Here is a 21,375-nt window from a genome sequence, read left to right as displayed (position 1 = left end):
CTTCGGCTCAGGTCACGATCTCACAGTCCGTGAGTTCAAGCCCCGCGTCAGGCTCTGGGCTGACAGCTCGGAGCCTGGAGCCTGCTTCGGATTCTGTGTCTCCCTCTCTCTCTCTGCCTCTCCCCTGCTCATGCTCTGTCTCTCTCGTCTCAAAAATAAATAAAAACATTTTTAAAAAAATTAAAAAATAAAAAAAAAATAAACCCAGCTCTGAATAAGGTCTCTATTCTTTACAATGGTTTTGGCTGCAAGGAACAACACATCTAATTTAAAGCAGCCTAAACAGTGATGAAAATGTATTACTGTACATAAAATATTCTGGAGGTGGATGGTAGGAGGTTGTTTCAGTGCCTCAAAAATGTCATCAAGGACCCAGGTTCCTGGCAGCTTTCCATGCCCCCCAGGATTGGCATGCTGGCTAGATCCTTTGGCTTGTCCCATCATGGGCACAAGATGGGTGTCATGGTGATGGCAATCTAAATGAACACCCCAGCAACTGACTGAAGAAAATGAGTGCTTCCTCTCATGATTCATGCTTGATTAAGGAAGAAATGTTCCCCAAAGTTCCCCCAAGAAACTTTGCCTCAAGCCCCATTGGCCATAATTGAACCACATGCCTACTATAGGTTGAATGTTTATGAACCCCCAAAACTCCTTTGTTGAAATTCTAACCCCCACAGTGATGGTACTAGGAGGTGGGGCCTTTGGGACATGATTGGGTTAAGGCACAGCCCTCATGAATGGGATTACTGATCTTGTAAAAGTGGCCTAAGAAAGCTGCATCCCCACCATCAACCCCATTCACCATGGGAGCATACAGTGAGAAGGCACCATCTCTGAGGAAGCGAGCTCTCACCATATGTCAGATCTGCCAGTGCCATGATCTTAAACTTGCCAGCTTCTAGGACTGTGAGAAATAAATGTCTGTTGTTTATAAGCCACCCAGTCTATGGTAATCTGTTACAGTAGCCCGAATAGACTAAGATAGTGCCTAAACCTTAGTTGTAAGGAAGACTGGAAAATGGAAAATCTGACATTGTCAAAAGCTTATAGTAAAAGGTAACTTTGGCCAGCAAGGAAGTAGATGAAGTAGGGGCCTCATAACTCCCCACTGGACAGGCAACCCAAAGGATCTACCACAGAGCCCTGATCCCATTGGCCCAGTCCTCATGATGGGGAAGGGAGCTAGGTACAACCACTTTGAATGAAGAAGACTTTCAAGGGACCCAGGCAAGTAGCCCTAGGAACTGTGGTTTTCTTATTTTTATAGCATTTTATTCCCTTCTTTCAGTCCTTTCTGACCCACTACTTCTATCTTCCTGTACCCCTTCTCTGCCTAGCACTATGGTCACAAAGTTCCTAGAACAACTAGGGTTCCCTCATCTGCCACTGGATCTAGGCCTAGTTTCATTGGTACAGGCTTTGTTCCAAATCAAGGTCACAAACTCAAATGCCTCCATATGCAGATTCTATACACATATATTTTCTTACCATAAAAAAAAGGGGAGGGCACCTGGGTGGCGCAGTCGGTTAAGCGTCCGACTTCAACCAGGTCACGATCTCGCGGTCCATGAGTTCGAGCCCCGCATCAGGCTCTGGGCTGATGGCTCAGAGCCTGGAGCCTGTTTCCGATTCTGTGTCTCCCTCTCTCTCTGCCCCTCCCCCGTTCATGCTCTGTCTCTCTCTGTCCCAAAAATAAATAAACGTTGAAAAAAAAAAATTAAAAAAAAAAAAAGGGGGGGGGAAGTTCAAGAATAAATAACAAATGACATTTAACCTCAGTGTTGGGGATCAACAGGGAATGGTGGGGGTGGGGGGGGGTAATGAACAGACAAATCACATCCCCTTCTAATGAAGATAGTAAAATGTCAACATATAGGAATACAGACATAGGATTGCCAGATAATCCTGCTTTTCTACAGAAGTCAGAAATCAAGATTATTTTTTACAAAAATATATAAATGTTGGCTCAGTTTTTTTTTTTTAATAATGTGCAAGCCAAACACAATATGCACATCTCCGTTTAAGAACTTGCCCTCCATTCTTCCATCAAAGCATCTTTCTCCCTACTGGACTTGCTAGGTCTGGCAAAGCCATCTCTTCACATTATGGCTTTTCTTGACTACTGACCCTCCCCATGACCCAATTCTTCATTCTTGGATAACTGCAGTCCATATTCTTTCTGGCCACCAAGGAATTCTCAGGACTTCACCATCCCTGTTGACAACACATCAGACCTCTTGACCCCATAGTCCCTGCATCACAGCCTCATTTCACATTGGTATTTCTGGGCTGTTTCCCTGGTGAGTACACAGCTGAGGCCTTTCCCTTCTGACCGCACTCTTCCACTCCACTGTGGCATCAGCTCTTCGCCATCACCAAGACCTTTCTGGACTTGACCCCTCTGCCTTCCCCTTGTGCAGCTGTCAGCAGTGCAGACCACAGGAAAAACCTATTCCCCATCCTTCTGTAACCACCTCCTGGTTCCAAACACCAGACCCCAGCCCTGGATCCCCTCATCCAGTTCTGTGTTCTCTAGTTCTGATCCTGGGCTGAGGATGTTGCTGGACATCACCAGACACCATGGACTTGGTCCACTATTAATCCATTCTGTCTTACTTTCCACTGAGCCCTTACCTTTTGTTACTACTACTATTCCACAGTGGCCCCTCCAAACATTGTGTCCCTCTCACTGAGTAGTCAGGCTATTCAAAATCCCCACTGTCAGCAGATAATGACAATGACAATGATATGCAGTGGGTTCTTTATTAAGAACCTGCATGTTCTGGGTATTTTGCAATATGTCATTGAGTCAGCTCTTCAAATTAGATACCATCCCCATTTATAGATGTAGTAACTGTCATATCATTGGGAATACACAGATTGCCTAAGATGGCTAGTTTCTCAGAAAGGAACACATCTATGCTACTTGGCTCCAAAGCCTCACCCTTTACCCTTTAACCCACTGAACTAATTCTGCCAGTCTCCTTCTCTCTTCCCTGGATTGTCTCTCTCAGCCCACATGATTTCTCCCTTCCCTTGTATCTCAGAGGAAGAGTGGTCCCTCCTACCTGGAGCTAGCAGCCACTCTATGCCCATAATTGCCTCTTCTGTACTCCCTTTCCATCTTCTAATGGTTCTTGGATTTTTCAATTTCTTCCTCTCTCCACAACACTGCCCTAAGTCCCTCCCCACTATATACTTCCCCTTTGTCACAGCCAGGAATGGAGCTCCATGTCCCTGAAAAGCCTTCACTTATTTCCACACCCTTCTCTGCTATGTTTCTCCTTCAATGTCATCATCAATCTAGCCAGTTCCTAAACTAATTCAAGCCAAAGTGTTAATGGATGTTATCCCTTCTAAAAACTGGAATAGAAGCCGTTGAAAGTTTACCCACAGAAAGAACAATTTTAGGAGAAGGAAAGTTTAAGGATATGATTTTTGAGTTAAGAGATAATAGACTAAATGAGTGGGACCATGGCACCTCTTGTATGAGAGGGGGGGGGGAAGCCCCGCTGGACCACACATAAAGGACTCATCCCAGTTTCTTCCCAACATGCCTCAGAATTTGATCCTCACAACAACCTATTTGAAATAAGTATTATGAGCCCTTCTTTTCAGCTTAGGAAAGTAAGGGCCAGAGAGGTTAAGAAACTTGCCCAAAGTCACACAGGCCAGTAGCCTAATATAGCTGGGATTTAAATCTGGGTCACCTGACTCCCCAGTCCCTGATCTTTTCATAAGACAAGAAGGTCAAGGTTGTACAATTGCAAATGCTAAAACAGACACACAGGACAGAGCACTACACCCCTCTCTTCTAAGTTTTCCACGTGACTCCTAGCATCCCCTCCTTCCCAGACCAGCCTCAGAGGACAAATGACTGCCATTTAAGGGTATGACTGGAGTTTGTATTCTCCTCCAGATTTCTATCTTCCTTCCCAGATACCAACCCTTCTAGGTGGTAGCTAGTTCTTTAATTACTGGAAGCTAGAAAGGCCCGTGGCCAAGGACCTAAAAGAATGTGGCTAGTATGATTCAGTCTGAGAGAAGACAGATGCCTTACGTGTTGTGCGGGCTATAGAAGCCCATGAAAAATGTTTGTTCTGAGGGACTATTTGAGCACATTTTTACATGGGTCTAACTTTTGAAAATCCTACCTGCCAAAGGGCAAACAAATGATCCAGGGTTCATTTAGCCCATGTGATGGTTAAGATTGCTAGAGCTAAGTCAGGAATCCTCTAAGGAAGCTCTTTTTAAATGTCCAGGTAGCAATTCAGCAGAATCTGTTTTCATGCAGCCTGAAAAACAGAAAATCAAAAATGTTCTTAGCGTCAGTACATGGGTTTTTTACGCTAAAAGCAGAGGCAGATCTGACAGGTGTTGGAGCAAAAGCTCCTATTTCAAGTTCATACAGATAACATCTTCAGATAACATGGAGGTAAGAAACCTAGGATACCTTCTCTGAAATAATTGCTACTGCGAAGCCTGGGGCTATTAAAAAGAGAAGAGGAAGAAGAAAGAAAAGACTCTCAATTGCACCAGCAAACTTTCAAGGCTCCTGCTGCCTGGTTTGGAGGCTTTGTTAGGAGGCTCATTGTTAAACAGGACAGCTACCAGAGCAAAGGAACCTCTGTCGGAATTCAGCTTCCATTGAGAGGTTATCAGCAGCTATTGTTTTGATGTTTCATTTGCAATGTTCAGGGGAGGAAACAGCCCTCACGTTTATGGCACAATTCATTAGACATATTGGCTGGCTTCTTTCCCTGGGCTCCGGAATGATTTGCCATTTATGAAATGTCCTCTCTTCCAACTGTGCAAATGCCAAGTTATTCATTTGAAGTTCATGGCCCCTTTTCCCTCTTTATGTTCCCAGCTCTCTCCCTCTCCCACAAGTCACTCAGCGGCCGGGCAGGAAAAACTCCAGTGAACCCAGCGCAATCGGCAGAGGCATCAGACTTCCCAAACTTCCTCCTCTCCAATAAACGAGGTCTAACTGTTAGAGCAAATAACCCAAAGCTGCTTGCTCCCCACAACCCCCAGCCCTCTCACAGCCCGGTTCCTCTCCCATTCCCATATTAAGGAAACAATGAAGCGAACACACCAGGATATTCTGGGGCAGACAGCGATCTCCAGCAATAAATTACTTCCTCACTTAGTGACTTTTATGGGTCAGGGAAACCATATGGCCCATGCAGCCAGCTCCAGGTCAACTCCAGCAAATTCGATGCTCATTTGTCTCACCCTGATCATATTAAAAGACTGTGGGGTGCCCAATCCTAAAGTTTTCCATCACCCCTACTCTCCAAATGCATGCAATTCACTCTCAATGACCGAGCTGCCTTCTTTTCTTGCTCTGTTCTCCCCCTTCTCAGCCTACTGGCTGACTTATGCTTAGCTGCTGGTATCTGGTTCTCCCTCAGCCAGCATCTTTCCAGGGCAGGCTGGTAGGGGGAATAATATTCCTTTAGGATTTATTGCCCTGACTGATGTACTTCTCTACATCTTTATCCTGCCTTTTCATCATCTTGGTGACAGAATTATGTAATGTATGTTGCCTCTAGTACTAATTTGCCAAATTAGGCAGGGAGAGGCTGACCTGGGTCCACTTACCCCTGTTCTCACTCTGGTGCTGTGGGTGTCTTGGGAGGCCACCCCTTTGTGACACGGCATTGAGTAGGGCATCACTTCCAAGCCCACTGCCACTCAGAATGCTCTTAGGTTGTGTTTCTCAAAGTGGGGGCCCAGAATCCCCCCAATGGGCAGCTGTGAGGGATGCATAGGATGGGTGGACCCACATCAAGCCCCAGAATAAACCAGCCATTTCCTACTGGCATGTCAGGTAGAGAGAAGAGGGCTGAAAGTAATTTAACGGATAGGTAATTCAAAACATCTTCATATTAAAATAGCCTGAATTTAGCATACACTGGAAAGCAAAAACTTGGTAAGTTTAGACAAATTGATTTCTCATTTGCAGGAGGCCACTGTGGGTCACCATCCTCCCCTAGACTCCCACCCTCAGGATAATTTCCCCTCTTCTGTTCCCAGAAGTATTTTGGTGAAAAGTATGAGAATTGGGCTAGGTGGAGATTCTGAATGCTATTTACAAAAATAATAATAGTTATTACTGCTTTCTCTGAGATGATTTTTTCTCAAGCAATGTTATCATTATATTTCTGTGCATGGATTAATAATAATAATTAAGTTTCTGCTGTGTGCCATCTCAAAGAAGGTATTGTTATTCCATTTGACATTTTACAGATGAGCAAACTAAAACCCAGAGAAATTAAATGATTTGCCCAAAGTCTTTTAATCAGTAACTGAAAGAAGCAGGATACGAACTTGTATTATCTGGTCCTCAAAACTACTTCTTATTGCAGTACAAAAGAAAATGACCAAACTTTCAAAAGAAATAAATGAAAATCTTGAATATCCAAAAATTTCAGTATTAAAAATTACAATCTACAATTTATTGAGCACTGACCATGTGCTAGAAATTATTTTAAGCATTTTATATATCTCATATAGTCACAACAACTTTTGGAATTAGGGACTATTATACTCACTTTGTAGGTGAAGAAACTGAGGCAGAGAGTTAACAGTTTATGAGGAAAGGAACCACATCTATCTTGTTCATTCTTTTATCATAATATTATCCTGGCATATAGTAGGCAATGGTTGAGTGAATTAATTGAATGTTATAGTTACAAAATACCTAACTGAATATTAATGAGGGAAATGGGGGTAGATCAACCATTTTGTTTATCTTGTTCATAATTTGATCACTAGTATCTACCATAGTTTTGGTACATTAGTTGAATGAATAAACTAAATCTTATATTCACATAATATTAAATTTACTATTAATATATTGAATATGTGACATCAACCTGTTTAGTATTAGGTACCTATATAGGGTGATGTATTAGTCAGGACTTTCTGGTTGCAAATGACAGAAATCATTACAAACTACGATAAGAGAAAAAAAAAAAAGACAAAGTAAGGAAAGAAGGAAGAAATTGGCACATGGAACTACAAAGTTCAGAGCTGGACTTCAGGTAAGACTGTATCCAGGAGCTCCATCAAAACCACTTAATAGTTCAATTTTCCTTTCACAGACTCTTCCACATGGTGGCAAGACCCTGCTGGTCACATCATCCTTAAAGCTAATGCTGACAGAGAAAAGTGCCTCTTTCCATTTAGTTCCAGCACAAGTTCCATAAAGAACTCAGATTACACCAGCTGGAGTCACAAGTCCATCCTTGAACTAATCACTGAAGCTAGGGAAATGGTGTTCTGATTAGAGAGGACTCTCTCCTCTGGAAGAGAGAGAAAGGCCACTTTCCTTCCCAAGCTATGTGGAATAGGTTCCTTCTGAAAAACAAGTTTTGGGGGGCACCTGGGTGGCTTAGTTAAGTGTCTGACATTAGCTCAGGTCATGATCTTGCAGTTCATGAGTTTAAGCCCCATGTGGGGCTCTGTACTGACAGCTCAGAGCCTGGAGCCTACCTCAGATTCTGCTTCTCCCTCTCTCTCTGCCCCTCCCCCATTGCGCGCGCGCGCTCTCTCTCATGCTCTCTCAAAAATAAACATTAAAAAAGTTTTAAAACAAGTTTTGGTTTTTAGATAAAATGGGAAAGGGGAACCATGTTGGGCAAAAGCTCTGGCTGCCATATTGGCAAGAAAACCCATGACTTTCCCTCATGGGTTCTGGCCCCAAGAGTGAGACTCCCAAATCTACAGATTTCTTCCTATTACTTTCCTTCAGCCTGGATCTGGGCTTCCTGGAGATGCATTCCTGAGGATTAAAGCACCTTCAGGCAAGTCACTTTCTAGTCCCCTCTCAGCCCCAGGCCCACCCCCACAAAATCCTAAACAGGGTCTTCCTCTGGTGTACAATGTTGGTATATAATGTAATTGTATTGGACAGGGAAGAGGAGCCATCCAGGCCCTCCAACTCATGACTCATTTGTCCTACTCACATTTACACTGCATTCCCCAGCTTTCTGCTCCGGATACATGTTGTTTCCTACTCTGATGCCATTTTTCAGTCCTTTATAATGGGCCTTCCCCTGTTACATGCCAAGTGCATATCTAAGTGTGCAAGAGCATCAGTCATGGTCTGGCAATGGGGATGAAAGATGGCCTCAATTCTCACTCATCATCACAAAATCAGTAATGTGTGCAGAGAAGTCAGGCCCATTTATGAGAGGCTATGATCTGTGACGGACCAAATGACACATTTTCAAGTGCTGCTGCAGGGCCTCCAGTAAGAGGAGCAGCACCACTGAGTCCACTTCAGGCCTGGGTCCTCTTGCCCATGCGTGGATTCTGACAGTCACAAAGGCACAGTGTTGTTCACAGTACTTCAACTGCACAATTTTTAAATCATGGGGTAACGCAGGGCTTAATTTTACTTTCAGTGGTGCAAGAACCTTCAGGGTTACTTCCAAATATCTGATGCACCCTCTGATGAAGAAACTGCTTATCAGGACTTATAATCCTGGCCCAAAGAGTTATAAAAAAAAAAAAAAAATAGTACAAAGCATCCTATCCAGCAGCTGCAAACTGGCAGCCCTTAGGCTGATTATGATTCATATACATGTTTTGCGGGGTTCTGGGAGTACTTACCAATAAGGAAATTTCACCTCTAAAAAATCCAGAGTCCTGGGGCGCCTAGTGGCTCAGTCACTTAAGCATCCAACTTCGGCTCAGGTCATGATGTCATGGTTCATGAGTTCAAGCCCCGCATAGGGCTCTGCACTGATAGTGCAGAGCTTGCTTGGGATTCTCTCTCTCCCTCTCTCTCTCTGACCCTTCCCCATTCATACTTTCTCCCTCTCTCAAAATAAATAAATAATATTTTTTTAAAAATCCGGAGTCCTTATTTATCATAAAATTCAAAAGATCAGACAAGCTAGGCCCACAATCCAGCATGGTAGCCATCAGCAGAGGCAGAAGCTGTAGCTGCTCCATTTAGGCAGGTGAAAGTTCACTAGTTCTCCACAGTCTTTACCATTCCCTATTGTCTCCCATTTGCATTACCTACTGCACCCCTCATAGGCATTTAATTCTGCAGCTCCCGACTATCTACACCTCTCTTGTGACAGCAGATTTCCAAGGAGGCCCAAAACGGCGGAATGGCTTGCTCAATTCAGACTGAAATTCTGTTTGTTGTTATTTTTAACAATATGCTGACTTTTCCTCCTTTTTGAAAAATTATTATACAGTAAAACTGTTTTTGTATATAGTTCTATGAATTTTAACACATGTATAAATTCATGTGATCTCCACCACAATCAGGAAATAAGACAGTCCATCACCCCCAAGAAACTGTGTCAGGCTGCCCCTTTATTGCCACTCCCTCCTGCCATCACTACCCCTCAGCAACCACTGATCTGTTCTCCATCACAATAGTTTTGCCTTTAAAGCCTATGAGAAAAGTGAAATCATACATTATGTAACCTTTTAATGCAGGCTTCCATAATGTTTGAATCACTTGAGGTTTTGGTAAACCAGTAGTTCATTCCTGTTTATTACTGTGTGGTGTTCCTCTGTATAGATATAACACGGTTTTTCTGCAGACTGAAATTCTTGATTCAAATTCAGAGAGATTTTTTGAGAGGTGGGGCAGTGGGGTGCTGCTTGAAACTGGCTGGTGACAGTTGATTGTTAACTTTTCAGAAACTATGCCAGCTGGTTGCTAAACACAGCCATTAAACAGTTAAATTAAATGTAAAAGAACTAACTACTCAAAATTCATCACTGAAAATTATTACTAGAATTACTAGATTCTACTATTATCAAAGATCATGAGGTTATTTCATCTATTGCATCTGTATGGTGGGAGTACTGTATAATGACGGGCAACTTTCCAAATTTGTGTTCAGCGGCTTCACATTGCTGCCATTAAATCCGTCATGATGACTATTTACACCATGGAAATCTGCAAATGCTACAAATCAGGTGCCTGATTCCTTCCTTCCTTCCTTCCTTCCTTCCTTCCTTCCTTCCTTCCTTCTTCTAGACAGCAGTTATCAAACATTTACTAGCACACTGTGGGGTGGGAAAAGTTTGAAAGAGCCTAGATCCTCTCTACAGCAGACGCTTCACCCATTGTCCTCACTGGTTCCCTCCCTACTGCACACTGTGCCCCAGCTTTTCTTATAGATTCTAGTTGGGTCAAAGTGTATCATCCCCTGGGGAAAGGATGGGGAGATGGGGACACTAAACATGGTAAAAGCCTGACAAACTGCACTTCCCAACAGTATGTTCAGTAGAAGTGCCCTGAGCTGGAGTGAAGATGCCTGGTTATTGCTCTGCCTCACAGGGGCATGGAGCATAATTCTTTTTTCCTACCTCCCCAACTTTTCCCACAGCATGAACCTCACCTGGGAAGTGCTCCTACACAAACCTACTCCTCATCCAACTCCTCCTGCCACCGAACCTCCTCAGTGAAAGGAGGAAGCTAGGTGGAATCAGAGTTTGCAAAACCCAAAGTTCAAAGGCACACCTCCCAGGGATCACCAGGATGCAGAGGCTGGGACAAGAGGATGTGGGGTGGGGGTGGATCTGGACCCTCCACCTCCTACTTCAACTAAAGCCCCTTCACTTTTATGCTTCACTTTAATGTTTTATAGATGAGGGGTCAATGTAAGATTTCCTTTGAAAAGGGGTTTCTGCTACTAAAAGAAAGTAAAAACTCTTTGAACACAAGTGTTTAACCCTAAAAAAAAATCCCTCATTGGAACTACAGCAAGAAGCTCTTAAATGGTCTTCCAGTTTCCACTCTAGCACCTCCCCTTCTCCCCTCCCCACCCCCCAACACACAGCAGCAGCCACTGTGATCCGGTTAAAATGCAAATCAAATCATTTCACTTTTCTCCTCAAGATTTTGCCATTTTCCCATAGCAGTCAGGATAAATCTAAAGTCTTTATTGTTTTTTCTTTAAAAAAAATTTTTTTTTAACGTTTATTATTGAGAGACAAAGAGAGAACAGAGCATGAGCATGGGAGGGACAGAAAGAGGAGTAGACACAGAATCTGAAAGAAGCTCCAGGCTCTGAGCTGTCAGCACAGAGCCCAATGTGGGACTCGAACTCACAAACCCAGTGAGATCATTGACCTGAGCCGAAGTCAGATGCTTAACTGACTGAGCCATCCAGGCACCCCAAATCTAAAGTCTTTAACATGCACCATAAGATTGTACCATAAGGGTCTGGCCCCAAGCTCTCCCTCTGACCTCATCTTCACTCACCACACTTACCACACACCTGGCCTCTGTGCCCTTCTTCACAGGTGCCAGTCATGGTTCAAGCACATTCCCACCCCAGGATCTTTGCATAGCTTTCTAGAATGCTCTTCCTCTCAGTGCCCACATACTTTGTTCCCTTAAAGATATGGCCAAATTTCACAATCAGTGAAGCCTTCCCAAATCCTCTTGTCAAAACAGCTTATTTTCACTATGGCTCTTCCTCCCTCTCCTTAACCTAAAATATGTGTTTCATGATTAAAAAACTAGATCATGTTTATTTTAGAAACTGGAGAAAATCTGAAAATACCATAAACCCAGAGATAAAAACTAACGTTTTGCTATATTTCTTTCTAGTATTTTCCTTTCTCCTCTTTTGGTCTGGTTCTTCTTCAGTGTTCATTGTATACAAAGTTAAATAGTCAACTAGATCCATTATGAAAAGCAGCAATTTCCTACCTCTTCCATGTCTCCTCCCCAAGCCAACGACTTTCAACAACTATAACTGATTTTTTATTTTTGGTTATTGCTTCCAAATCCACAACAAAACAAAACAGAACCAAAATACTTTTAGGCATTGCCACTTGATTTTCCACTATGGAAGGTGAAGATTTTGACTCTTTCTTCCCTCTGCTCTCACACATAAGCACACACTTTCCTTCCTTCTGTCCTCTTAATATACAGAACTTTAGTATCAGATAGCATTCAGTGTTACCTAATGATGACTAAGCAAACACAATGAATCATGTAATATTATATTACTTTTTCTTTCGATTATTTGTTTGCCTGGAGTTACTAATTTTATAATTTCCTTTTTCATGGTTTCCTTAGTTCTGTGTCCTTATCAGTAAAAAACAACAACAACAACAAATTTCACCAGTTGCCTAAATGTTCTCAACAGGCATTCAGGCACACTACATATCAATGTGTGTTTTAATTTCTTGCATACTCTCCTCCCTTCACCTTCTGACACGATCCAAACTAAAGTGGTTTCCCTGTACATGTGGGACATTGCTGACTTCTGGAATTTCTCTTCACCATCATCCTAGGCACCCTTTGTTTCCCAACTCCAACATCTTTCTCTTCTCTTGGTTTACTCTATTGTTTTAGTGGAGCGTATGCTCTAAAAGCTTTCCAAACAAGGCTGCCTGGAAGACTCCTTTCTTTTCTTTTTCTTTTTCTTTTTCTTTTTCTTTTTCTTTTCCTTTTCTTTTTTTTTTTTTTTTTTTTTTTTTGAGACCTTGCTCATCTGAAATTGCCTTTGTTCTGTCCTTACAGCTCATTGATAATTGAATCGTAGGTCTGAAATCATTTGCCTTCAGAATTTGGAAAGCATTATTCCATTGTCTTCCAGCTCCCGAATTTTCTCAATAGAAACCATTCTAATTAATGATCCTTTGTAAGTGACATGTTTTTGCTGTCTGGAAGGTTTTAAGCCCTTTTTTCTGCTTAGTGTTCTGAAACTTCACAATGATGTGAGTGTGGGACTATTTTCACCCGTTGTGCAATTGTGATGGGCACTTGGTGGCCTTTTCCATATATGGAAACTCACATTTTTCAATTCTGTGAATTTGTATTGAATTCTTTCTCTGACAGCCCTCCCTCTCCTTTGTTATCCCTCTTCTCTTTCTCAAATCCCTATTATTTGGACCTCCTGGGCTACTCTTCTAATTTTCTCACCTTTTCTCCCCTACTTACCCACCTCTTTGTTTTTTTATTCTACTTTTGGAGAGGTTTCTTCAACTTTCCAATTCTGCTGCATTTTTCATTTTTGCCATCACATTTTTAATTTCCAACCACTCCTCCTTTTTGTCCTCTGAATATTACTTTCATATGTAGCATTCTGTTCTTATTTCTGAGTTGCAATATTTTTATCTCTTTAAATATTTAATGAATTCTCTCCCTTCCTCTCCCTCCCTCTTATAAGTTTTCTTTTTCCCATGTAGTCTGTTTCCTCCCAGGTTGCTTTTTCCCATGCATTTGTTTTTCGTTTGGTCTTTCTTATGAGAACCTGTCTTCAGATGTCTGGTAATCCTTGGCCATCTGGTCCTCTGAGGAACAGGGAACAAAATGCTGATTGATAGCTCTGAATAGACAGGTGTGGCTTGCTGACTGCAGAGTTTCACTATGTAGTGTGAACGGTTTGCACTATCTGATTGGAAAACTCCAATATCAGTATCTTTAGGTCTTTATCTCTTGAGGTGGTCAGGCTCTCCAAAGAGTTATTTCTCCATACTCTTCTGGAGAGTATAGGCCTGGTTGCCATCATCCTTGGAGAAAGAAAGCCTCAGCATCCAGTATACATACACTCAATTAATCCCCAGATTTGTGTCCAGTCTGCCATCCTCAACTGGGCAGGAAGTCTTCTCCAGAGAATAAGTCTCCAGCATCCTGCCAGAGGTGCCCAGCTCTTCTCTATGGAGAAGAGTAGAGGGTGTGGAGAGCTAACTGTGAACTGGTGATCTTTATTTTATCTTCAGTTCCTTACACCCACACCCACCCACACACACACACTATTCCAGATTCACCTGATACACCACTTCCTGCACTTTGGGAGGTATACATGTAAATGGGGTTGGTTCACAGCTTTCTCCTCTGCCCACCAAGTATGCAAATTTCTCAAGTTTGCCTTCTAGCTCCCACCCTCATCCCTGTCATCGCCCCCTCCTTTCGCCTTATCTATGAGTATCTGCGCCTTTAAAAGTGCCTTTATTTCATTCTAGGGGGTCTCAGAGGGAGTAAAAGCAGACATATTTTCAATCTGACATCTATATCTAACAGCCCATCACCTATCTCTATCTCTTTATTTGCTGATTGCCCATCTTCCCTCACTAGAATATGAGCTCCATGATGGAAAGAACTGGTATGTTTTAGTCACCCCTACATCCTCAGCTCCTAAGAGTGTGTGGCACATACTAGACGCTCACCATTTGATGAATAAATGGATAAAAAGTAAGAAGGAAAGAAGATTCCTCCAGCTCTATTTCTATTCTGTAAGTTTTGACTCCATTTCCCAAATTTATTCTAACTTTCCTTCTCTTGAGCCCTGTCCCTTTAACCCAAAGACCTCCCACTTCACTGTTTACCAACCTTTACTCCTTCCTGGCAGTCTTTTTTTCTTGGCTCACTCCTACCTCTCCTCTCTCTTGCTACTACCTGGCATCAATTTCAGCGTCAATTTCTGTGAGGGAGATTGAATTTTCACTCAGTAAAGCACACCTGCTACATTTGTGGGGAAATACAAAGAGAGAAGACTTGGTTCCTACCTTCTATGAATAAACATAATTTAACTAACTCTCTTTTAAAAATCAAGATTCCTTTGAGACTCTAATTCAAGCTAGGTTTTAAAAAGAAAAACCCAAAGGAACATCAAATTACCAGAGAGCCAGGAGCAGATGGGTTAATAAGAAAAGATTTGGGGATGGGGAATTTGAGGGATTATTGGGAGGGAAAGAGGACTAAGCTTCTAGACAAAGAAAAGCCAAATTAACACTCAGAGTGTTCACATTCACCCTTATCCTGCCAACCCCTCCTCTCCTTGTCTCTTGGTAAAAACCACGGCTAAATTGAAAGGGAAGAAAATTACTCATTTTTTTCTTTAAGAAAGTATTTATTGAATTTTCTATTATGTTTCAGCATTTGGTGAAGAAATCATGTGTGGTGTCTGCTCTTATGAAATTAGAGCCTAGTGGGAGATTCAGACTACAAACAGGTAAACAAATAAAATACACAGTATACTCAGTAGCAGTTGCTTTGAGGGAAGTGAGTAGGATTCAGTAACAGAAAGTAACAGAGAGGACTTCCTTAGATGGGGGTGGACAACGAAGGCTCCTCTGACAAAGAGCGATGAACATTTTGTTGTTGTTGTTGTTGTTGTTGAATTCCAGTCATTTAGTTTCCACTTTTCTCACCCAAGTTACTCTTTATCCTTTAGAAATTTAAACTCTTCCTTATATGCAGATATGTTGTTAGGTTATATGTGACCCCATCCTCAGCTTCAAAGAAGGGTCCTGTTGGTTTAAGTAAGTCGGATTCCTCCCCACTGTCTTCATTTCCCTCCCAAGGTGAATGGTTTAGACACTGGCATGTGATACAGTTTAGGCCAATGAAATAAACAGGACCCCTGGAGTTGAACAGGAGTTACTGGAAAAGACCCTCTCTCTTCTCCTGGAGATTATGGTGTGAGGATGTGATTCTAGAACAATGACAACCATTTTGCAGCCATGAGGAAAGAGCTATAGCTGTATAGTAGTAAATGAGAGAAACAGGGTCCTCAGTGACATACATCAAGCTTTTCTTGAAGTCAAGCACTATTTCTGGACTAGTTAGATACAAGAACCAATAGATTCCCTTTATTATTTAGGGTAGTTTTGAGTGGGATTTTCTCATTTGCAATCAAAACAAAATAATCATAACTAGAGAAGTGACATTTAAGCTAAAGGCTAAGAAAGAACTAATCAAGAGAGAAGAGGAAGTAGGAGCATTCCGGGGATAGGAAGCAGCCCTGAGAAAGCCCTAGGGAAAGAAAAATCTTAGTGTGTTCAGGAAACTAAGAGGAGGCTAGTGTGGGAGCCACAGGATAGAGTGTGAGCTCAGGCCAGATTGGCAGGCAGGGGGTCGTGGGAAGAAATTCAGATGTTTGGATTTTATTCTAAGGAAACAGGAACCCCCACTCAGATTTATGTTTCATAATGACGTGGTTGCTGAGTGGAGAGTGGATTGGACATGGACAAGAATGGAAGACGAATATCACAAAAGGTCTATGTGGTTGTCCAGGCAAGTAAAGGTGGCTACTTGGGTTAAGGTGGTAGTGGTGGGGATGGGATATAACAATAAACTGTAGGGGCGCCTGGGTGGCTCAGTCGGCTGAGCATCCAGCTTCGGCTCAGGTCATGATCTCACGGTTTGTGAGTTCGAGCCCTGCGTCGGTCTCTGTGCTGACAGCTCGGAGCCTGGAGCCTGTTTCGGATTCTGTGTCTTTCTCTCTGCTCTTCCCCTGCTCATGCTCTGTCTCTGTCTCTCAAAATAAATAAATAAACATTAAAAAAAAAAAAACAATAAACTGTATACTTTTTAAGAGTCATTTCTTTCCTTTACTTGTTCAACCACAAGTATGAAAAGTCTCTGTATAGCACTGTATTAAAACTGAAGACCTAAAGATGAAAATACATGTTCTCTATCCACAAAGAAATTTCCATTTATAGGTGAACAGCCAGGCAAATGACTATAACATGAAAAAGAGCTGTGGTGGAGGTAACTATAAGATGCATGGGAACATTGGAGAATAAGCACCAAGTTAGTCAGAGAAAGTCAGTGATGGCGTAGAAAAAACAGACTTGAGTTTGTAAATATTTGTGAGATCAGCAAGAAGGATATTCGAGGCTGGGTGGAATGCCTTGCTAGAAAGACATGCAGGATTTAGAAGAGTCTGTACTCAAGAAACAAGTAGTCAGATATTTCCAGAGATCCCGCTGCAAGGAGGGAACCATAGTAGAAACAGTAGTCCCCACATTTCTCAATCCCCTTGCAATTAAGTGATAAACTGGCCAATGGGCTGTGGGTGTCACTTTCAGGCTGAAGCACAGAACTCATGCTCACCTTCCAGCTCTCTCTCCTCCATGGCAATTGTGGAGGAAAACTAGTGAAATGGAAATGTCACATTGTCATGGCAGCTAGATCTCTGAGTCAGTGCATAGAAAACAGGTCCTCTGGAGAGTCACCCAAAATTCCAGCACACTTTGCATAAACAAGAATGAACTTTTGTTGTGTTAAGTCACTATGATTTTGGAGTTGTTTTTTTAGTATAACTTATCCTGACTAATATACAGGGTGATGGGGATAAGACTAGACAGGAGGGGAGGGGCCAGATCACAGAGAGACTTAGTGGTCAGATGCCTTGCTCAAAGCCTGGACTTTATCTTGTAGGGATTTAAAGAATCATCAAAGAGAAGAAATGGGAATCACATGAGACCATTCTGGCCACGGTGAAATGGATGGATGGATGGATGGATACTTGGATTTAGGGCTTGCAGGGTAGAAGTAGTTCTTAAAAGTAGAGCAACCAGAAGAGAGGTTGTTGAAATAGAGAAAGATGATAACAACATGAACTAGGACAATGGTACCAGCAAGGTGTATAAGTTTGACATATGTTTGAAGGGAGAATGCACAAAGACTATGAGTGACTGAATGTTCTATAGGGGCAGGGATGACAGGAGACAGAAGAGGGAAGTTTTGACTCCCTTAACACCCTACTTTCTTAGCCCTGATAACAAACAACCTTAATCACTAGGGGTCCAGCCACTCTCAGCACCAAGAAAGGACCAGGAAGAAGAGCTGAAGGAGAAGGCTTCCTGGCAAATACCCTGGAAATACCCTGGCTATAAGCCAAGGGAGCCAGAAGATCAGGTCTGATCCTTCTGACTTGGATTAGTTCATTGATCCTCTCTGGACTTCAGTTTCCTTACCTGTAAAATGAAGTCATCGGACTTAATGATCACAAGGTCTCTTTCCATTTTAATGTCATAACTCTCAAAAAAAGAAACAGAGGAATGGGAAAAGGAGAGAAGAGTAAGAATATGAAGGAGATGAATGAGGAAACCAGCTAGAACCAACAAGGGAAAAAAAGAGGGAAAGAGAGAAAAATCAGGTGTGGTTGCTCAAAGTAAGATCCTTGAACCCCTGGGTTATCCCGGCATCCCATCAGTTCAACTCAACTACATGGTGTCAGTAGATTTTGTCTCAGCTAACATGTATCATTGTTCTTGCTTGTTGAGTTTGTACTTTTAGTTATTAATATTATGATTATCCCTAATTGACAAAAACAGATCAATGGCTCAAAATTGGTAATGATGAAAATAGTAATGTAAATACCATAACTCAAGATAACATCTTTATAAAGAACAGATTCAAGGACAAATAAAGGGAGGTAAAGCAATATGTGCTGACAGAAGTGAGAATATGACTGTGATAAGCTAACAAAAATGTAAGTCTATAAGAATAAGAAGTATGACCAGAAAAATCAGAAAACTGGATGGTAGTAGACTGGCAATGAATTTGCCCCTAGCCCTCCAGGGTAACATTCATTATAAAAATGATTTCCAATAATAGCAGGAAGCCATGAAACTTCAGTGGTATTTTCCAACAAAGTAAAATGACTCCTTTGATAGAACAATAAAGTTTTTCCAGAACAACTGCAAACATTGTAAGTGCTTCCCAACACAAAATTGATTAATTTTATTGCTAAAAGTGATGGAGAAACCAAAACTACAGAGGTGTCATAAAGGATGCACTCTTCACAGAAAAACAAGGATATGTTGTGCTATTGCAAAGAAGTTTGTAAAACCAGCTACAAAGGTAATGATAATATTATGTCGGGGAAGAAGCAGAACATCAGCTAGATTTCTTTATCAAAGAACATTGATATTTGTTGCATAATGTCAGTAGTATGTACTGTGGGGGGAAGCTGGTGTCATGTCCGTGCAGACATTTCACTTTCTATATGAATAAAATTCAGTTCAGCAAGAGGGCACATATATGAAAGAGAAGTACTCCCCCAAGACTCTTTAAAAAAAAAAAACAACTTTACTGAGATGTAATTTATGTACCATACCATTCACCCACTTACACAAGGCAGTGGTTTGGAGTATATTACATTATTGATCTTTTTTAATTGTGGTAAAAATACATACATAAAATTAGCCACTTTAGCCATTTTTAGGCATACGATTCAGTGGCATTAAATACATTTACAATGTTGTGCAATCATCACCACTATCTACAAGACTCTTCACTGAGATATAGTCTATCTGATGATGGTTTACCACTAAAGAATCCATGCTCTATGTAAAGATGATTTTCAACACTTATTTTGTGAGTCATGATGTAAAACTGGGAAAGCACATTAGCATCAGTTTTGGCAAAGTTCCATGTCTGTGCTTCAAGGAAGGAGTTGAAGAGGGTATGTCTGAACACCAATCTATTCACTGCTTCTGTCAAAGAGATCATTTGGCCGTCGGCAATATGCCTTGATAGTCTCAATTCAGTTTTGAAGGTGTTCCTCCAGAAAACAGGCTCTGAGGTAGACATTAGCATACAGAATATGTATTAAGGCATATGCATGGGATGGACACCTGTTGAGGGGAAAGAAAAGATACAAGACTGACCAGAGGGAGAAAATGAGCTGCCATACACCAAGAAAGTCCTCAGCCATCCCCCAGGGAGCTATGAATCTAGGAGCCAGCTCTTCAGGGCTTAACTAAATTGAGGAGATGGGACTGAAAGTTCATACTCCCTCATGGATCAGTCATTAGATATAGGCTGTCCCTTGGGCAGAGAAGTTTCTTTAGCCAAGGCAATCACCTAAATGGGCTAAAAGCTGAGAGCCAACTTCCAGCCACATTCCCAGCAAGAAGAGGAATTTGTCCTTCAGCCTTAAGGGAAGATCTAGGAAGTGCATCCTGGTATCCAGGAAACGCCATGCCTTGCTCCGCTCAGATCCATCTCTTCACATGGTCATGGCAGCAGCTCCTACATATTTCTGAGGGAAACTTAGGAGAGGAAGTTTAGTGAGCTGAACTATAGCCCCTCTCACTGCAGCTGGTCTCGGGGCTATCACTGATACTCGTCATTTCCCATCTCTGCTACTGGTTCTGGATTCTTTTCCCCCCTTAGCTAGCACATCAGTTAGTCTCACTGGCTTTCCTGGTGGCATGACACAGCCCCCACATGTGAAAGGCCTGAGCTCCTGGTCACCATGCCCTTCTCAGGCTAGGGTGGCTGAACTTGTCCTGTTACCGTCAAAGTTGGGTAAGGGAGTTCAGAGAGGTATTCAAGTGGATCACCTGAATGTCATATTCCTCCTTGGTCTCAATGTATAACAGCAGCCCTATCTCTTCCTCATGATTAGAACCAATTGCCCCTGCCAAGATGGTGATTCCTCTTCTTACCTGCTGAATAGGTAGCAACCATAGCTTATAGTTCAATGGGATTATTGCTCTGTCCCTTGATGAAAGTGTTCATGGTCCCCTTTAGGGGCTAGGATCTCTCAACCTTAAAGCCCAGAGTTCTGGGGATGAGAAGCACAAATATCTATGCTGTTGGGCCAATGCATAGCCTCCATCCTGTCCCCCATGGCTACTTTATTCATGCCCCACTGGGCCAGCACTGGAGCAGTTGATGACAGAGGCTGGCTAATGTTATTTGGCCAAGTTGCTCTATTTGGTTGTTTAGTGCCTCTTCCACACTGGACGCTCTCTGTGAGCTTTATCATGAAAAACAACAATTTCTTCCCTTGTTTCCTACCTCCATATGTCCATCCACATGAATCTACCCCAGATGTCCTTGTTTCCAATCTTTCTCCTTCCAGGCTCCTAAACAACCCACTTACCACTGATCTAGAGTCTGAATATATTCTAACCTCAAGGCCACTTCTACTTCTACACAAAGGTGCACGACTAGCAGCCCTATTCCATCACCATTTCTTTTAAGGCCACCCTGAGGAGGGCTGTAGTGCAACCACTATTATTTTCAGCTTAAATATACCAAGTCAAGCCATGCACAAACCAAGATCAGAGTTTTTCCTCTTCTATCAGCTGGTCATGGAAAATCCTATGTAGTCATAGGAGTGAGCTGAGGGAAGGGCACTGGTGCACCCATGATAAATGACACAGGGCTCTGGACTTCCTTTCTCTGAAGTTTGCTTATGCCCTCTGGTCCTATTCATGCTCAATCCTGGATATACCAATTTTATTTTACTATGGACTATTATTGGGCCTTCTCATCCTTAGGAGTCTGACAGAATTCAGCTCATTATGGACACTTCTGGCCATATGGTTACTTGATGTACCATCATGGTCAAACACAAAGTCTCTACTAGACCCCACAGGCTATTTTTCAGAAGGTATGTAATTCTCACTGCAGATGGCATTGCCTTGTTCCAGAAACCTAAGAGGTCTGTATTGTAATTCTCCCACTAGGTTTACCATAAACTCCATAAGGCATCTCTTACCACAACTGATATCTCCAATACCATAGGGCCTACCTGGTCACATGGCCTAAGACTGTACCTGCTCTTGGCATCCAAAGCTGGCAGCCTTCCATGTCATCCACTTTATGAACTAGAACAGTAC

General features: G+C 42.2%; 1 protein-coding gene across 1 annotated transcript in view; it reads right to left on the bottom strand.

Moving 5' to 3' along the window:
- The window catches only part of THSD7B (thrombospondin type 1 domain containing 7B), a 1,583,569-nt gene that overhangs the window by 1,408,927 nt on the left and 153,267 nt on the right, over positions 1-21,375 (bottom strand). Inside the window, exon 4 of the mRNA XM_045479666.1 lies at positions 4,158-4,298. The gene's annotated coding sequence lies outside the window, so the exon portion shown is untranslated. The remainder of the gene's footprint in view (positions 1-4,157; positions 4,299-21,375) is intronic.

This window comes from Leopardus geoffroyi, chromosome C1 (assembly GCF_018350155.1).
Source record: "Leopardus geoffroyi isolate Oge1 chromosome C1, O.geoffroyi_Oge1_pat1.0, whole genome shotgun sequence".
Lineage (NCBI taxonomy): Eukaryota > Metazoa > Chordata > Mammalia > Carnivora > Felidae > Leopardus > Leopardus geoffroyi.
This window is presented reverse-complemented; position numbering and strand designations above follow the sequence as displayed.